Source organism: Pogona vitticeps, chromosome 3 (assembly GCF_051106095.1).
Source record: "Pogona vitticeps strain Pit_001003342236 chromosome 3, PviZW2.1, whole genome shotgun sequence".
NCBI classification, from domain to species: Eukaryota; Metazoa; Chordata; class Lepidosauria; order Squamata; family Agamidae; genus Pogona; species Pogona vitticeps.
The window spans coordinates 32228267-32245768 of NC_135785.1; the positions used below are offsets into that span (position 1 = coordinate 32228267).

The 17502-nt window shown below is 38.0% G+C and overlaps 1 protein-coding gene across 1 annotated transcript in view; it reads left to right on the plus strand.

Annotated features, from left to right (window-relative positions):
• SLC9A9 (solute carrier family 9 member A9) overlaps nucleotides 1–17502 on the plus strand; it is a 383628-nt gene that overhangs the window by 311248 nt on the left and 54878 nt on the right. The gene's annotated exons all lie outside the window — the stretch shown is intronic.

Below are 17502 nucleotides of genomic sequence, written 5' to 3' on the forward strand. Positions count from 1 at the left end.
ATTTTTGCACTCTCCTCTTTCACCCACCTAGAGACTCTAAAACTGCAGAAAGGCTTCCTGTGACTCTCCTCTACAGTCCTTCCAAATTTGGTGAAGATTGGGTTTCCCCAAGCTAGCTGCTAGAGGGCATTATCCTGGAAGGGCCCAATTTGTGAGTGTATAACTTGGATGACTGAAACCCAGTCTTCACCAAACTTCAGGGCTTGTAGAGGGGAGTCAGGGAAAGCATCTCTGTATTTTTGTCTGTCTAGGTTTCTAGGGGGAACTTTCCTGGAAAGAGTCCTTCTTGGTTTATAAGTCAGATATCCAAAGCCCAGATTTCACCAATCTTGCAGAACTTGTAGGGGAGAGACAGGGGAAGCTTTGCTGCAAATTTGGTGTCTCTAGATGCTTGTAAGTCTGTTTTATAGGGTTTCCCTCTTTGTACTAAAAAGATGATAACTAACATGAATAGTTAGGAAAGAATACTAAATATTTTCACAGAATTTTAATAACAGCAGTACACGACATAGTAATATTTCATTTCATTTTCTCTCTATTGTATTTACTTTACTGAGTAGTAACTGCTTTCTTTTTTTTTCCCCATCAATATGAGTTTATACAGTACTGGGGTCAAGAATCATACACAAATAAATATAAACAAGCTGAACATAGCTATTCTTTTGAGGGAAGAGTAGGGAAATCTAAGGCAAATGAAACACAACATCCAGAACCTTCACTTGTTTTAAATACGGAAGATACAAATAGAGGGATATTTGTAAAGTTGTCCATTAGTGTCAGGCAGACTAAATCAGTGTATTAAGCTCTGTCATGCACAAAGCTGAGCAGAACTACCCAGTTTGCCATTACAAAGTGTTGAAAACTGAAAGTCAGCTGACATCACCAACCTCATTCTAAAAATCTTGGCTCACAGGGGGAACCAGTATGATATTGCAGCTAGATTGCTGGATTAAGAACAGAGAGATCCAAGCTCTTTTTTCCCCTCAAAAAGCAAAAATTATTATGCTACATGTAATTGAGCATTACTTAACAAGGCTAAGAGTTGAGGATCATGGGAAAGAAACAGGGACATGAGATGGGAGAGGAAGAGGGGGTTATAACTGACAGCATTTAGCAGACAAGGACAGCTGTGAAGATAATTGGTTATCCTTCTTTGTCATGTATATTGTTAGGATCATTCATTCATATGGTAAATTCATTTTCATAATAAATCTCTACAAAATTTCAGTTACATGTGTGGGAAATTGCTGGAGTGATGCTGCAAGGATACATTATAGAAGGATACATATTTCTCTTAATTTAAACCCCGGTGAATCTCTTTGAGTGTCATTTGGCCAGTTTTTGTCCCCTAGTCTCCATCTATCTCATAGGATCATTGTGAGGATGAAATGCGACAAGTGGGCCTTGTAAGCCATACTTTGTTCCTTGGAGGAAATACCAGTTAAATATGTAATAGCTGACTAAATCCTTCAGTTCTAGTAGTTCCAACAGGCTTCCTTGACGCAACTAGATGAAGCTTCACAAAGGAAGTACAGTGGTGCCCTGCATAGTGACGGTAATCCGTGCAGCAAAAATCGTCGCTATACAGATTCATCGCTATGCGGGGGGGAAAGCCCATAGAAATGCATTAAAACTCGTTTAATGCGTTCCTATGGGCAAAAACCTCACCTTAATGCAAAAATCCTCCATGCAGCCGCCATTTTTGCTGCCCGGTAAGCGAGGAATCCGGGCAAAAACACAGCGGGCAGCCATTTTATTTACCCGGTGGCCATTTTGGAACCACCGATCAGTTGTTCTAAAAACATCGCTATGCGAAAATTGGTAAGCAAAATAGCTTACCGATCATCGCAAAGCGATATTTTACCATTTAAAACATCGCAATGCGATCACACAGAAATCATCGCTATGCGGATTCATCGTTAACCGAAGCGCTCATTAAGCGAGGCACCACTGTACACGCATGGAAGACTTTGCACAACCAGAGCAACGCTGTATAACGATACTAGCATAGACTACCATGTCAGGGAAGCCTTCTAGAGAGTACAATATACAAACACATACAGTAGCAGCATCAGTAAGAAGAACAGCAGCAACAAAGAGACAACAATTCTTTTCCTGGATTACAGAACCCAGAATCCCCCAGCCACCAGTTTTTCCATGCTTTGGCAATTCTCTGTCTAGTTAATTTGAGTAAGGCAGGTTGAACTCAGAGAAGTATACTTGTGACTGTATTGATTCAATATGGACACAGAATTTTCACAAAAGATCTTTATGAAATACTACCTCCAATTTTATTTCAAAATGGAAAAATCTCCCCTCCCCCTAGAAAAAATTCCATTTAAATTCTGCCAATAGATACTCAAGCAAAGAAAAAGGAAAAAGCAGCCAGCCTTGGCTAGATTATTTTCCTTATCTCGAATGTCTTTGTGTTACTGCATCATAAACAAACTTGGAAATGTGAACCAGACATCTGAGAATAGGAATAAAGGGAGATGAGAGTGGACCTATCACCTTAATGCAGAGGTTTTAAGATTTAAATTTATGTCTTAAATAATACATAGGTTTTATTTCTTGCATTTGAATTATTCACAGCAATACCACTTATGTGGTAATAAAAATCATTTTACCTTAAACATTTGTAAATATTTATCCTTTTTCAATTTACCAAAAGCTTATGAAACTGGTCTTTGGATGAAGATAAGACATGAATACTGACTTCTTGAAATGGGTTTGGCACTGCAGCTTGCAGCTTATGCACAATGGGGGAACCATTTATCTTGCTCACCAGAAGCAAAGGACTTGCATTCCAGTGGAATAAAAGTTGACAATCAAAAAAGAATTTATTCCTGTGATCTTGAGTTGAATCTGCCCTTTGTCATAGACTTGTATTGTCATCCTACAAACAAATGCTTAGAAAGAGACAGAAGATGCTTTCCCAACAATTCAGGAGGTGGAAAATCATGTCTGCTCTAATATGCATTTAGCAACATAAAAGCAAGATGCTTTGAACTCTCAGCCGCTTTACAGATTTTGTAACTGGTTCTTCCTCCATAGCCACATATTGTTTAGAAAATACCTGAAGGCATACTTGTAACAATGGAACTATTAGAGTGATGATGGGTTTTGTAGTACCAGCAGAGGGGAACATTTTTAATTCCCTTAATTGTACAACAGAAACAGTGGTAACTTTAGGAGTTTAAATTGAGTAGCAAGTTCCCAAATACATACACTCAGCTGCATTTAACCAGCTTAAGTAATTATTCAGACACTGCTTTTAAGATGAAAACAAAATAGCTCTTTACTGAGTGGGAATGTAGGCTTGAACTTGGTTACAGAAGATTTCAGTAAAGTCCAAAGACTTCAGATGTTAATAGAAGAAATGGAGGAAAAGGTTAAAATAGCAAAACAAAAGGTGAGTTCTCTCAGGCTATATGGCTGAGAGAGAAAATGAGGTCAGGAGAAACTCAAAAGAGCATCCTTCCTCTGTAGTGCCCCAAAAGTTTGTGCCTAAACAAAGACAGTAAAACAATAGAGGATGGGTAATCCTTGCCCACTGAAGAAAGAGTGTTAGTTAATTTGTCAGGAGAGGACCTATTCTGCATGTTAGTTTACAAGCACTTCCTTCCTCTCAGGTGATCATGCATTAATCTGCATGTTGAACTTACCCATAATGCAACAGTAAAAGCAATACAAAGGTAACAGTGAACTACAGCAATTGAAGTGTAACTAAAAGTCAAACCATCTAAGGTGAACCTATATTGCTTTCAGTTAACCAATTTCCCCTCCCAGAGGAAGAGAGAGGATTACTCTGATATCATGCCAAATATGTTAACAAACTACTATTGTTCAGTCGTGTCCAACTCTTCGTGACCCCATGGACCAGAACACTCCAGGCCCTCCTGTCTTCCACTGACTCCCGGAGTTGGGTTAAATTCATGTTGGTCACTTCGATTACACTTTCCAATCATCTCATCTTCTGTCATCCCCTTCTCCTCTTGCCTTCACACTTTCCCAGCATCAGGGTCTTTTCCAGGGAGTCTTCTCTTCTTATGAGATGGACAAAGTATTGGAGCCTCAGCTTCAGGATCTGTCCTTCCAGTGAGCACTCAGGATTGATTTCCTTCAGAATGGATAGGTTTGATCTCCTTGAAGTTCAGGGGACTCTCAAGTACTACTGTAGGAATAACCAAATATACTTTATCTTACAATGGAACTTATTTTAGTTAAGTTCTGGTTTCTCCATTTCCAAGTGAACTTAGGAACATTATAAGACATGTGTCGAATTCAGATTTTTAAAATAGGTTTTTACTTTTTCTGTAACTCTTAAAAGGCCTTTGAAGCCCAATGAAATGTGTGTGTGAAAGGCTGGCATGCATTTTATCTGGTGTTGTCCACATGCTCATAAATAAATCATGACATTCCACCTGTTTGTGTTGAGGCCAATGAAAGATTTATATAGCTTTCATATTTGTTAGGAAATCTGGCATGATAATATCAATTTACATGCAGAGATAATTAGCCCAGGGAGTTCATTCTTTGACATAGTACAAATAAGTAAAATACTGTATATTTGTTTGAATGGGTAAATTTCACTTCCAGGTTAAACATGAGGATATCCATTGTTAACACTCCCACAACAAATTTGGAAATAATCTCTGCTGGATATGCCAGGACTGACCTAAGACATTCTGCTGCCTAAGTCAAAGACAGAATGGCATGCCCTGCTTTTACTTACAAAAGTCACCTGGACTAACAATTAAAACTTTCTTCAACACCAGCAGTGGCCCAGTGATAGCTCTACTAAGGAGTGCAGGGCAGGATATGTGGCACACACAGGTCATTCTTCCTATACCATTTTCTCACTTCTTGTCAAGATCAAATATATGACACTGCAACAATAAAGTCAGAAGACTATAAGCTTTATAACACTCTTAGGTACTTTGAGTCTATAGTGGTCCATCACAGCTGACATTTATCCCTAAAAGGGTTGGTTGCAATGTGAAATCAGATAACCATGTCTAACATATCAATGTCCATCTGGGTGTCATGGTATAAATAGTGTCATTGATGAAATTATTCCAGGCTTGTCTATTTCTATGGCTTTATTCATGTACATTGCTTCTCCTTTTCATAAGCATAAAGATAGTTCAAAGTTTGCGAACTCAGGTATGTTAATTTTAGAAATAATTGTGACAGCTATGAGACAAATTCTAGGCACAACTGCTTAAAAATATACGAAGACTGAACTTAAGTTGCAGTTAAGTCAGAAAAATATATTTCAGTTATAAGCGTCTAGCTATAAATATTGAAGACAAGAATTTAAATCATATTTCAATCCAAAAACAAAGGCGCTCATAACTTTGAAAGGCATATTTCTCTGCAATTTTGCCTAATACTTTAGCAAACTCAGGCTCTACTGTAGGAATTACCAAATATGCGATGGCAGAAAATCTATAAAATAGTAAAATATAGTAAGAAATCTATAAAAGGAGAAATACATTTCTTAGCCTTTTAGCACATTCAGACACACAAATGAAGAACAATACATTTTCTAAGTGTTCACCTAGTCACCTGTCCATTTAAACCTATGGATGAAAATTCATTATCTCTATGTTTGCTACAAAGAGTATTTAGTGAAAATACTGTTGCATATAATCTTGCTTTGCATATTCACTTAAAGGAAGAAAAAGAATTATTCTTCCAGTCACTTTCAGTGCTCTTGGGGCAAAAGATATTCAGAGAGAGAAAGTTATTTGTGCAAAAGTAATCATCTGGATCACATTTCATACAAAACCCTACACAGGGATTGCTAGCTGTGATGGACTTCACAGTCTGAGTGGTCAAGGTGTGTTATAAATTATATAGTGCTTTGAGGGCTTAGTTCACACTTTGTCTAACAAATCGACACTCTCACCATTTAATGTCTATACTATGTGTAAGTTAGAGCCTAACATATTAGGGTTACCATCCAGTCAGTACGAATGTAACAAATACTAGCAAATGTTCAAGACGTTGATGAAAAGGGTGTTTCAGCCTATCAAGTCATCTTGCTGGGGGGGAAAAACTGCCTGCCACTGGCAGGTTTTTAATTTTTTTTTTTAAAAAAATATTGTTGATGTTGTTGTTTCTGCATAAGAGCAAAATCCAGCAAAATTAAGAAAATATTTTTCAGCTGCAGTGGTTCTTTATGACCTATAAGAGGGAACAAACTAATTCATTATGATACACAGACTAATAGAAATACTAAGAATGAATATGGGAGGAATGACATTGCTAGAATGCAGGTGAATAGCAAAGAAGAAGAAAATGTAATTTTAAAACTCAACATTTAGATTTCATTGTATGAGAATCCTTCAGCCAGCATACTGGAATAAATAGTGTTATAATGTCCCAAGGGAAATAGATGTGTCCCAAAGCTTTTCTGTATTAAAAACTGAATTTTATAAAGCAGTAGAAAATTACTTCAAGTCTAGAATACTGTAATTGAATAAGACTTTTCTTTCGATAATGTCTATCCTTTTAAAGATATATGAAATAACATCAAAATTAAGCTTTAAGGATATATTGTCTAGTGAAAGGCTTTTCTTATACAATAACTGGAAAGGAACATCATGATCATTATTGTCAGTTTTTCGGGCTGTTTGGCCTTGTTCTGAAGGTTTTTCTTTCAAACATTTTGTCAGAATTAGAACTCTGTCTGTATTCTGGAATACTAGTGTGTGGGGTAGTTGAGTGTTTATAGCTGTGGGATAGTAGAAATGTTAAGGAAAATAGTAGATGTGCTCTTTTGCTTTGGAGTGTTTCCAGTCTCTGGGTCTGTCTGACCGTTTCCTCCCCGTAGAGGCGTTCAATGTATTCTTGAAGGCTTTCACGGTCTGGATCCAATGGTTGTTGTTGGTTTTACGGGCTGTTTGGCCATGTTCTGAAGGTTTTTCTTCCTAACGTATCACCAGTCTCTGTGGCTGGCATACTCAGAGGACAGGAGTTAGAACTCTGTCTGTGTTCTTTGAAAATACATTGTACACCTCTATGGGGAGAGGAAATGGTCTGGCAGACCCAGAGACTGGAAACACTCGGAAGCAAAAGAGCATACCTACTATGTTCCTTCACATTTCTACTATCCCACAGCTATAAATACTCAACTGTTCCACACACTATGCTAGAACACAGACAGAGTTGGGAAGAAAAACCTTCAGAACAAGGCCTAACAGACCAAAAAAACCTACAACAACCATCAGATCCCAGCCGTGAAAGCCTTCAAGAATACAATATCATGAACCTTCTGCCTTAAAAGACTTCATAGCATTATGTGGCACTTTAGACCTTAAAAAAAGGTTCTTGTGGAGAAAAATGCATAGATTGTTAAGGAAATCAACATTCAAAGGAAAGAATAGGTATAGAGTCACCACACAGGGTGGAAAAGGACACCTGAGATTTTATTATTACCTTCTGACAAGCAGGACAATGTGTACATGAATACATTTCCCAAGTAAAGGAATACAATTCTTTCTTTTCCCCTCATAAAAGTAGTTACATGAACATTTGCAAAGATTTTCTCTATTTTCATTTATGTCCAGCAGAATTTTTTATATTTTCAGCAGAATAAGACCACATTTTCACAGATGCATAGCCTAAACTATGCACACATTTTCACAAGTAGGTATAGGATTAAAATCCCAGTCATTACTAACTGTGGCAAGTATCTTAATTAATGTATTTTTCACTAGTGTGTGAGCCCCCCCAACCCTCCCCCCATTAAGTTGGCTGGGTTCCCCTCATCCTTTCAAAGATTCGTGAAATAGTTCATGAAATAGTTCAAGTAACTTTTCACAAAAATGGGGTTTATGAAACTTGAAGAAGGTTGGGCAATATATTTGAGAAGGCTTTCACAGCTGGGATCTATTGGTTGTTGTGGGTTTTTCTGGCTCTTTGGCACTCTGTCCTCTGAAGAAGCCAGGTCACAGAGCAGGATTACCCCTTCTCTATCCTCTGTCCCCACGGGGGCGGGGGAGAGAGGGTTCAGTAGTCTACAAGTTACATCAGCATCTACAGCATATTATCAGGAGCAAATGACAGAACAAAAAAAAGTTAATATCAAAGACGGGAAAACCAGTGAGGATGAAATATATTTAATTATATGTGTGAAACAGTTCCATGTACAAATGAAAATACCTACACTTAAGATCTTGGGAAGGGTCTAATGATTTAATCATAGTCAACTGAGATTCCATAAACCCAATTAAGGCAACCAGTTAGCAATATGGTTTAGGAGCATATGTTAACTATTGCTTTCCAAACAGAATCTCACTCGTTTTTTTTTCTCCATTAACCACTGGGATATAAGATTGCACTTACAAAGAAGGAAGACGCGTAGACTTGTATTAGTCCACTCAAGCATGAAATTATAGTTTGTTGGCTGCCAATACTTAACAGTACCCCAGAGAGTTAAATATGATATAACAGAGTCAAAGCTCCAAACACCAGCTTAATCAAAGTGCTTTAACGTTTCCTTTTGAGCCTCTTATTATTTCACTTACAACACAGAATATGCAAAACCTTGCCTTTTGTTGTGTCTAAATTATTTTCTGTAGCTTCTTCTTTAGCCTGTTTGCCTATTACCCGTGCCTTTTAAGGCACTTTAAACACATAGTCAGAATGTTTTTCTTTTCTAGTGGCATTACTCCTAATAGGAGTGGAACGGTTTTCATGCAATTTGGATTATTAATATTCTACCTAGGCAGGAAGTTGCTAACACTTCTTTTTAAAAAATCTCATTATTAATATAAATTGCAGTGGAATTCCTCCGGAAACCATGTGAGTGAAAGGAACCTAGACTGATTAAGATAGTAGTCAAAAATGCAAAAGAAGAACTTAATTATTTGCATTAGTTTCATACTTGATACCAAAAAAGGATAAAACTGGTACAGTTATGGAATCAGAAATACGTCTGTGTTAGGGAGGCGGGGCTTGGCAGCAGCTTCCAGAGAAGCTCCCGGGGAAAGCAGGAACCACCCGGTCTGGGAGTCCTTCAGAAGACGAAGGGCCAAGGGGGAGACTAGGAGACGTCTCCCTGAAGCAGTTGGTGAGCAACAGAGGGGAAGGAAGCCAGGCAGCAACCTGGTATTTCTTCCCTCCAAAGAGATCACCCAAGCACAGATCAAATGCGGGATCCGTATTGGGCAGGGAAGATGTGAGTAACCCACCCCCTACAGAGGAGAGGAGAACAGATACTGCATTGAAAACTGACAACAATAAAGTAAATTGAAGCCTTTGATTTATGAACAGCCTCATAAAGCGGAAAATGAAACTAGAGTGCAGAATATTTGGCCGAAAGAAGGGAAGAAGCAGCTAGCTTGCTTACTGGTCCTGCTGCCTCAGAAAGTGAAACTGACTTTTAGCCTGCAGGCTGGTCAAGGCTGCACTGAGAGACTGAGAGAAAAAAAAAACTGATTCTGGAAATAATCCCAGGGTGATATAATACAACTATGGACTGGACTTAAAGCTGTTATCAGTTAGGAAAACAGAGTGAAAAACATAACATTGCACTGCCAGATTTCTCAACAGTATAGACAGAGTGCCGTCAAAACTTTGGAACTGTATATTATCCCTGGGGGTGGGGAAGCTTTGGGAGAGCCCCCTCAGAGGCTATGGCTGTAGCGTTCACCCTTAGGTTAAGTAGTTATGAATATTCATGTTGCAGGCTAATGTTGCTGAGAGGCGGAGCTGAGAGAAATTGAATAAAGAGGCGAAGTCAGTCAGAGTCAGAGAGAGTGAGAGAGTGGAGAAGGAGATAGAGTGTGATTTTGGGGAGATCTGAGGTGATTAGAGTGTAAAGTGAATAAGAACTGTAATGACAAATAGAAGGTGGAGATTGATGATAAGAGAAGTTACCTATAATTAATATTTAGATATCTGTTATCAATAAAAATGTTTTATTTAAAAGACAGTGAAGTGTGGACCTGAATCTTCATCCTTCCATAATTAATGTTGATTTAGTGATCAACTGGTGGCAGTGGGGTAAAAAGGAGTAGTAGTTTGCCTTTGTGTGCTCTGTGTTGGGAGGGTCAGGCAAGGGGCATGAGGGTGAATGCCACAATGGCTGTAAAGGACTATATTATATACTGGGTAGAACTAACTCATTCCAAGGGAGGAGAGAGAGATGGTTGCCAAGGGTGGACTGTGGAACTGGGAAAACCAGGACTGGAGTTGTTGGTTGGATTTATGGATTAATGGAAGGAACATACAATGGATAAGGACACCTACTGAAGGAAAAGCTGAATGGCAACCTCAACACACCTCTTATATTGCCTAAGGAGCAGGTTGGATTACAAATATATCTGAATTGATATGTGGAAAGCCTTTTGGGACTCTGGAACATCGTACTGAGGTTGGAACTGTACAAATATTGAGGTGGGAAAGCCTGAGATTTTTCCTAGCTTTGATTTGATATGTGGAATGCTGTTTGGGATTCTGGAACATTGTATTGAAGTTGGAAATGTACAAATATTGAGGTCTGAAAGCCTGTGATTTTTGTTAGCTTGGAGTTTCTCTTTGGATTGTGTGGGACTCTGGTAATAGAGGTCGAGAGACATAATAACTCTGCTAGGCTTCTTGAGAAGAAGGAACATTTTTGCCACGGTTGTATTTTAAACTGTTGGGCTAGAAGCTGATTTACATATCATAATACCTACGTAAGGATTGGAGGAAGAACCTCGGGGGGTTGGTTGTTGGTTTTGGTTGTTGGTTAAAACGGTGGAAACATCTGAAAGAGCATGTGGTATATTTGAGGGTTGGACATTCTGGTGAATGATATAGTATAACTTATACAAAGTCCACTCAGAGACAGTAGGAGGAAAAATTGAGATGTTGACATTGAAAAGATTGAAATGGCCTCCAAAAACCTAAAGCCCAAACACCAGGAACCTCTCCTGCCCAGTCTCAAAGTCTGGGAAAACTAGTGGCACAAGCACCAGACAAAGTATGGCAGACTAGCATGCAAAATGTACTAGCAACAGGATTTCAACAAGTAAATGAACATCTCAGCCAAATTGCAGATCAGATGAAAGAGATGACACTAGAGATTTCAGATGCCAAACAACAGATAGCTGAAAACAAAACAAAGACACAAGATCTTGAGGAAAAAGTGAGAGGAACAGATGCTAGAGTGAATCAAATTGAAGAAACACTAGAGGCAGTGCAGAAGAATCAAAAACAAAGTAACGACAGATTAATAATGCTAAAGATAGAGAGAGCATCGAAGATGCTTAGATTTCAAAATGTGGCAGAAAATGAAGGGTAGGTTCTAGAGATATTAATGAATAAGACTTTGGCTACAGAAATAGGGATGGAAGCAGCCAACTTGCAATAATATATGGAGGCAATTTACAGGGCGAGTTCAGCATATGCAAGAAGAAATAATCTCCCCAAAGAAATCCACGTGAGATTTACGAAGAAATCAATTAAGGACAAGGTTTTAAGAGCCTCACAAGATAAACAATTGATAATAGAAGACAGAAAAATTAATGTCCTAAAACAAATTCCCTGGCAAATTACCAAAAAACACCCATAGAGGCCTTTACACAACCTAACCTCATGAAAGAAGCGAAACTTTTAAGATATCAAGATCTATTTAAAAATGATTGTGAGTTAAGGTCCAAATAAGAGTTAGAAACACAAAACATATATCTAGACTGGTGGTCCAGAGCACAAGTAGAATCTAGGTATAGAAAAGATAATATAGAGGGCTTTTACACAGAACAAACAATATTAAATAAACTTCTGTGCTCAAATGATAAAATAATTAAGAAAATGTATGATTATTTGCTTGAAACTAAAATGCAAGATGAGATGGTAAAAGAAGGTATGATTAGGTGGGCACAAAATATAGGACATAATACTGATATTGATTAATGGTTGCAAATATGGAAAAATAACATAAAGCTCACAAAATTGGTAAATTTCAAGGAGAACATATATAAGATGTTTTATAGTTGGCATATGACTCTGGAAAAATTGTCAAAGATTTGTACAGAGGTGTCAAATATTTGTTGGAAGTGTGAAGCACAAGAGGGAAGCTTTTACTATATGTGGTTGACTTGTAGAGTAGCGAAACAGTATTGGATAGCAGTATATACTCTGTTACAAAAAATACGGCTTTGTAATGTTCCACTAACCCCAGAATTATTTTTACTGAGCATTATACCAGATAATATAGATAAGACAAAGAACTACCTAGTTATATATATAGTCACTGCAGCCAGAATTCTTTATGCTAAGAACTGGAAGAAATCGGAGATTCCGAAACAAGAGGAACTCATTAAGAAGATATGGGAAGCGGCAGAAATGTATCAGAAGTGTTGAAAGACTGTCCAATACAAAAGGCAATTGAACAATGGGATTTATTATATAAATGGTTTGGGTCACCAGATAGTGCTTGAATAATATAGAATTAAACTAAGATGTAACTGTAAGTTGAAACCTGGAGGGCAATCGAATTGTAGAAAGGGGAAAAGTCGACTTGATATCACATGAACAAACAGACTGGATGACAGTACATTTTGTGTTCTCCTTCCCCCTCTTTTTCCCCCCATATCCCGCTCTCCCTTTTGTACTCCTTACCTTATCCCTAGTTTTTTAAAATAGAAAATAAATTTAAAAAGACGAAAAAATATGTCTGTGTTCAGCTGACAATTACAAAACTAAACCTGAATGTCCAAAAGGTTAGCAAAGTTCACTCGTAGTATATTACAGATGGGCACATTCATTTTGATTCATGATTCATCAAGGTCAATGAATCACAAATTACGAATGTATGATTTTTTTCTGACAAATCAATAACTTGATTCATCAATTCATTTTATTTACTTTAAAACCATATAAAAGCCCCTCTAGAAATACCAGATTCATAAGGAAGGTTCCCCTGACTCTCCTCTACAAGCCCTGCAAGTTTGATGCAGTTTGAATTTTGAATGTCTGAGTTATAAACCTACAAGGAGCCTCCCCCAAAAAAGTTTTCCCCAGGCACCTAGAGACACCAAAATCACAGAGAAGTTTCTACTAACTGTCCTCTACAATATTTCCATGTTTGCTGAAAATTGGGTTTCAGACATGCAAGTTATACACCTACAAAGTGGGTCCCACCAAGAAAAGTGTCCTCTAGCAGCTACCTTGGGGAAACCAAATCTTCACTGAACTTGGAGGGATTGTAGAGGAGAATCATGGGAAGCCTCTCTGTGATTTTGGTGTCTGTAGGTGCCTGAGGGAGAACTTTCCTGAGGGGTCTCCTTGTGGGTGTATAATTTGGACATCTGAAACCCAATTCTCACCAAACGTGGAAGAATTGTAAAGGAGAATCAGAGGGCACTCCCCTGCAATGTTGATGCCTCTAGGTGCCTTGGGGCCTTTTATAGCCAAATGAATCAATAAATCAAAAATTGCTAAAAAATTGTGTGTTTTGTCACGGGTGTTGATTCATACAAATACAAATCAATTAATTACCCATTTTTGGACAAATTTGGTTATTTGTTTTTTAATTTGTGTTCATCCCTATAGTGTATATATCATCTGTTTTAGAGTATATTGGAAATACCATATGCAACCATTGCTTTTTCATGGAAACCTCTAGGAAGCTCAGTAGATACAACACATGACATAGTTGTTTTTGTCAGTGGTCACCTTTATTAGCTATTCCATAGATGTGCTCTGCTTTTTCAAGAAACCTGGGGAGGGACAATGTGTGTCACATGATACAGCCCAGTGGATTCAGTGGGTCAGTGTTAAGTATGACTGTCTGGAACCAACCCATTGTTTATGGAATAATGCTGGGACATTGTTACTTAGGGGTGTACTCACTTTTGTTGCTAGCGGTTTAGACATTAATGGTTGTGTGTTGCGTTATTTTGAGGGGACAGCACATTTACACTGTTATACAAGCTGTATACTCACTGCTTTATGTTGTAGCCAAGTGTCATTTCTTTACTGTTGTCACATGAAAAGATATACTAAAATATTTATGAAATGTGACAGGGTGTACTCACTTCTGTGATATGCCATACTATGATGATGAAGAAAAGTCCTGCTAGATTACATAACTCTCCACTTTCTTATGAGTTTATAAGAGCTGCTCATAGCTTTCTTAATAACTTTCATAAGAGCCAAAGCAACCCATGGATGTGCTCATTGCATTGGTGCCTGTCAAGCATCATCATTGTGAAATGACTGAAATTATGATAACCTTATAGATGAGACATAGTGAGATGATATTGCCATTTCATGGGTATCTTCTGTTCCCAATTTCTGCAGCAGCACTTCATTAAATGAAAGGTCAGAGAAGCTGTTCTGGCCTATAGAATGTGTGGGTAGCACTTAGTGTTGTACCTGATTGAAAGAGAAAACTAATCTGTATAAATGAGTTTAAAGTATGTATTATTTATGCAGCAGAACAGAGAGATCCACCAAAGCCTTTTTGGTCTTTCATGTAAATACATTAAGAGAACATGTGCTGGGAATAACAAAGCTACTCTCTAAATTATTTTTCAAAGAATTGGCCAGGTGCAAAGTGATTTTCTTTTTTTTAAAAATACTACTCTTTTGGATTATGAAGTTGTAATTTTTTTTTCTAGTACATATAGTCTGTGATGACGTTGGGAGCTGTTACTTTCAAATATTCTGAAGCGTGTACAGAATTTTAAATGGATTTTTAAAAACTTATTTCTAAATGTACAAAGCTTGGAAACTTTGGTGAAAAACATGAAGAGACATAAGAAAATTTCTTATTGCAAGTCCATTTATAGAATACAACACACAAATTGTCCATTCATTAATTAATGTCACAATACACTGACTACTAATAGCTCTGATAGCAAAACTATTGAGACGGTAACCATAGTAACCCTGGCGGCTATAACTAGGATGGGGCAACCAGGGCCCTGGTTGTCCCATCCTAGTTATAGGATGCAGCTGCCTGCTGTGAAGACATCCCTAAACAGACTTCAGAAATGGGCCTGGTTTCCATGGGGCAAAGGCTTTGGGATTGGACAGTACAGAAAATCAACATATACATATAGTGCATGTACATATATACACAAATATACATAGAAACTGTTTTGATTTGTGTGTGTTAGCTCTGACAATGCGGCTGGTCCCTTAGGAAGAGAGGAGATGGTAACAGGTTGTCTAGTGTTGTAACTGCCTGTTGTATTATTGTATTATTATTGTATCACATCAGGAATTACAAAGTTGACTTGGGATGGCATTTTGTGCCACTTGTCATGGCTACCAAGATGGATAGTTATGGCTCTTATAACCCATGCCAGGTTTTGTGTGTTAAACAGTAAGGACACCTTGTACTTCTGTATGAAGCAAAATCTCCAGTCAAAATGTGCACATTCAGTTCAATGCCCATTTACTCTTATTGAACATGATGCAATTAGTACACTACACTTGATCTTAGCCAAAAAAGACCACATAGCCACAGCAAGTTACACAAACCTTATGTAAACACCAGTAGAATTGCAGCTAAGGTGTCTTTTGCTTGCCTGTTTGTTTTTGTGTTTTGGTATGGTGTGTGTATTGTGGCCTACCGTGTTCTGTAGTGGCATTTTCCCTTTAAAAAATAATAAATTGGTCCGGATGTTTCAGGAAATATTAGTTCGCCTTCTGTGGAATTACCATCTTGTACTTTTATAGAGACAAACGCGTGGTTTAGGATTTCGTGCCCAACCTCCATTTTGTAAACATTTTCTTGTTCAAGACATTTGTCTCTGCTTTCTGTGAAGTAAGGGTATTGGAGCCGAATGCTACATGTTCAACAACATATCTTTTGCAGTTTATTTTGAACCTCAGACCTCATCTCTGCTTTTGATTTAGCTTCTTGGGAGGGGGGAGGCTGTGGAAAGTGAGAAAAAGGCAACATCCATATCACCAAAGCTAATGGTCCCTATCTCAGTGTCATCCATATTATGGGATCCCAAATCTCATTATGCTTCATGTATCATGAGATCTTGGGCTCACCCAATCTGATGTGATGCACAGTTATGTACCTCACAAGATTTCCAAAATGACCACATTTATATAAGGGGTGGCTGCAGAAGCATCAACTTCTTTTATCCAAACGGAGATATAAAATACCACTTATCAATCCAACACTAGGTTCTTGAGTATATTGCTTGATTTTGTTCTAATGCTCAGACAGCAACAAGCCTATAGAGAAGTTACCCAGAGACATTACAATATTGAGAAACAGGAATTATTCTCCTTAGCAAACAGGACCTGCTCTTTGGCAAGTGGTTCCCTTCTCTCATATGGGACTCCTGCAGGTTATTTAACTATGGTGCAATCACCCAAGGCATGTAGTACTGAAATGTTGGGTGGGGGCATTTTGAGTCTGGTTGCATCTGTCCCCTCTAATCAGATGGGATGAGTGAATTACGTTGGGCTGATATTATATTATATTGGGCTAATATTCTTGTCCACCCAAGAACTCTCTCTCTTAACTCTCTATCTTCCTGAACCCTCCTGGTCCAGGTTCCAAGCCTCAGCTCTTTTCCCAACTGTCATCAACTCTCTTGTTAACTCCCAACTCTCCTTAATTGCCTGCCTTTTCGTCTCTCTTCTCCTCTGGTTCCGCCTTCTGGCCTCGCCATTGGCTCTCCCGTCAAGGTTCCGCAGTGACGAACAGGTTACGTCTGGGCTATCTGCTGCAATGAGTTTTAGTGCTTTAATCATAATATTGTATTTTGCTGCTATGCACTTAAATACTATGTTTACTGGAAAGACAGAATATTAATTTAAATAAATAAAATAGTTACATGCATGCATAAATGGATGGATGAATAGAAGCTATGACTTTGTAGAATCTAGAAAGGACACTTTTTCTATCATGGGCAGAAATTGTTTATCTTAATTTATACAAAGGTTTCACAATGATAAATATGCCATCTCTACTTCTCTTGCTCCTGGTGAGAGATGAAGAGGAATGATGCATTCTTCTTGTACCACTTCTGATTAATCTTGCTAGTCAGCTGAATCATAGGAAGATGTCTCCCTGAGGCATCTTGAATTACTCTCATCTTTAGCTGTTACTACAGCTATTCCTTATTCATCCAAATACATCGGTATTATTTTTTCTAATATACTAAGAAAACTAAAGTTTTGGTGACTAATAAACATCATAGTCCTATACATTAGCTTAATTTGGAACACCAGGTTCAGTAATGCTTATTGTCTTATTTCAAAAAAGGATTTTGAAAGGCTGTAAAGACTTTTCTTATTGATACTAACAAATGGTTATAGAACACAACCCATATCTGTTAGCGGAGCAAGCAGCAGCAGGAACCAGCCAAGTTAAGCAATGGATTCAGAATGGTTACCAAGGGACACATTCCCCTCTGGAAAGAAATCATACCCATATTTCTTATTATTAGAAAAATAAGAATCCTGGTGTTTAGAGACATACACTGAGAAGGAAAAGATAACAGGAATCCTAATTCTACCTAAGTGAGT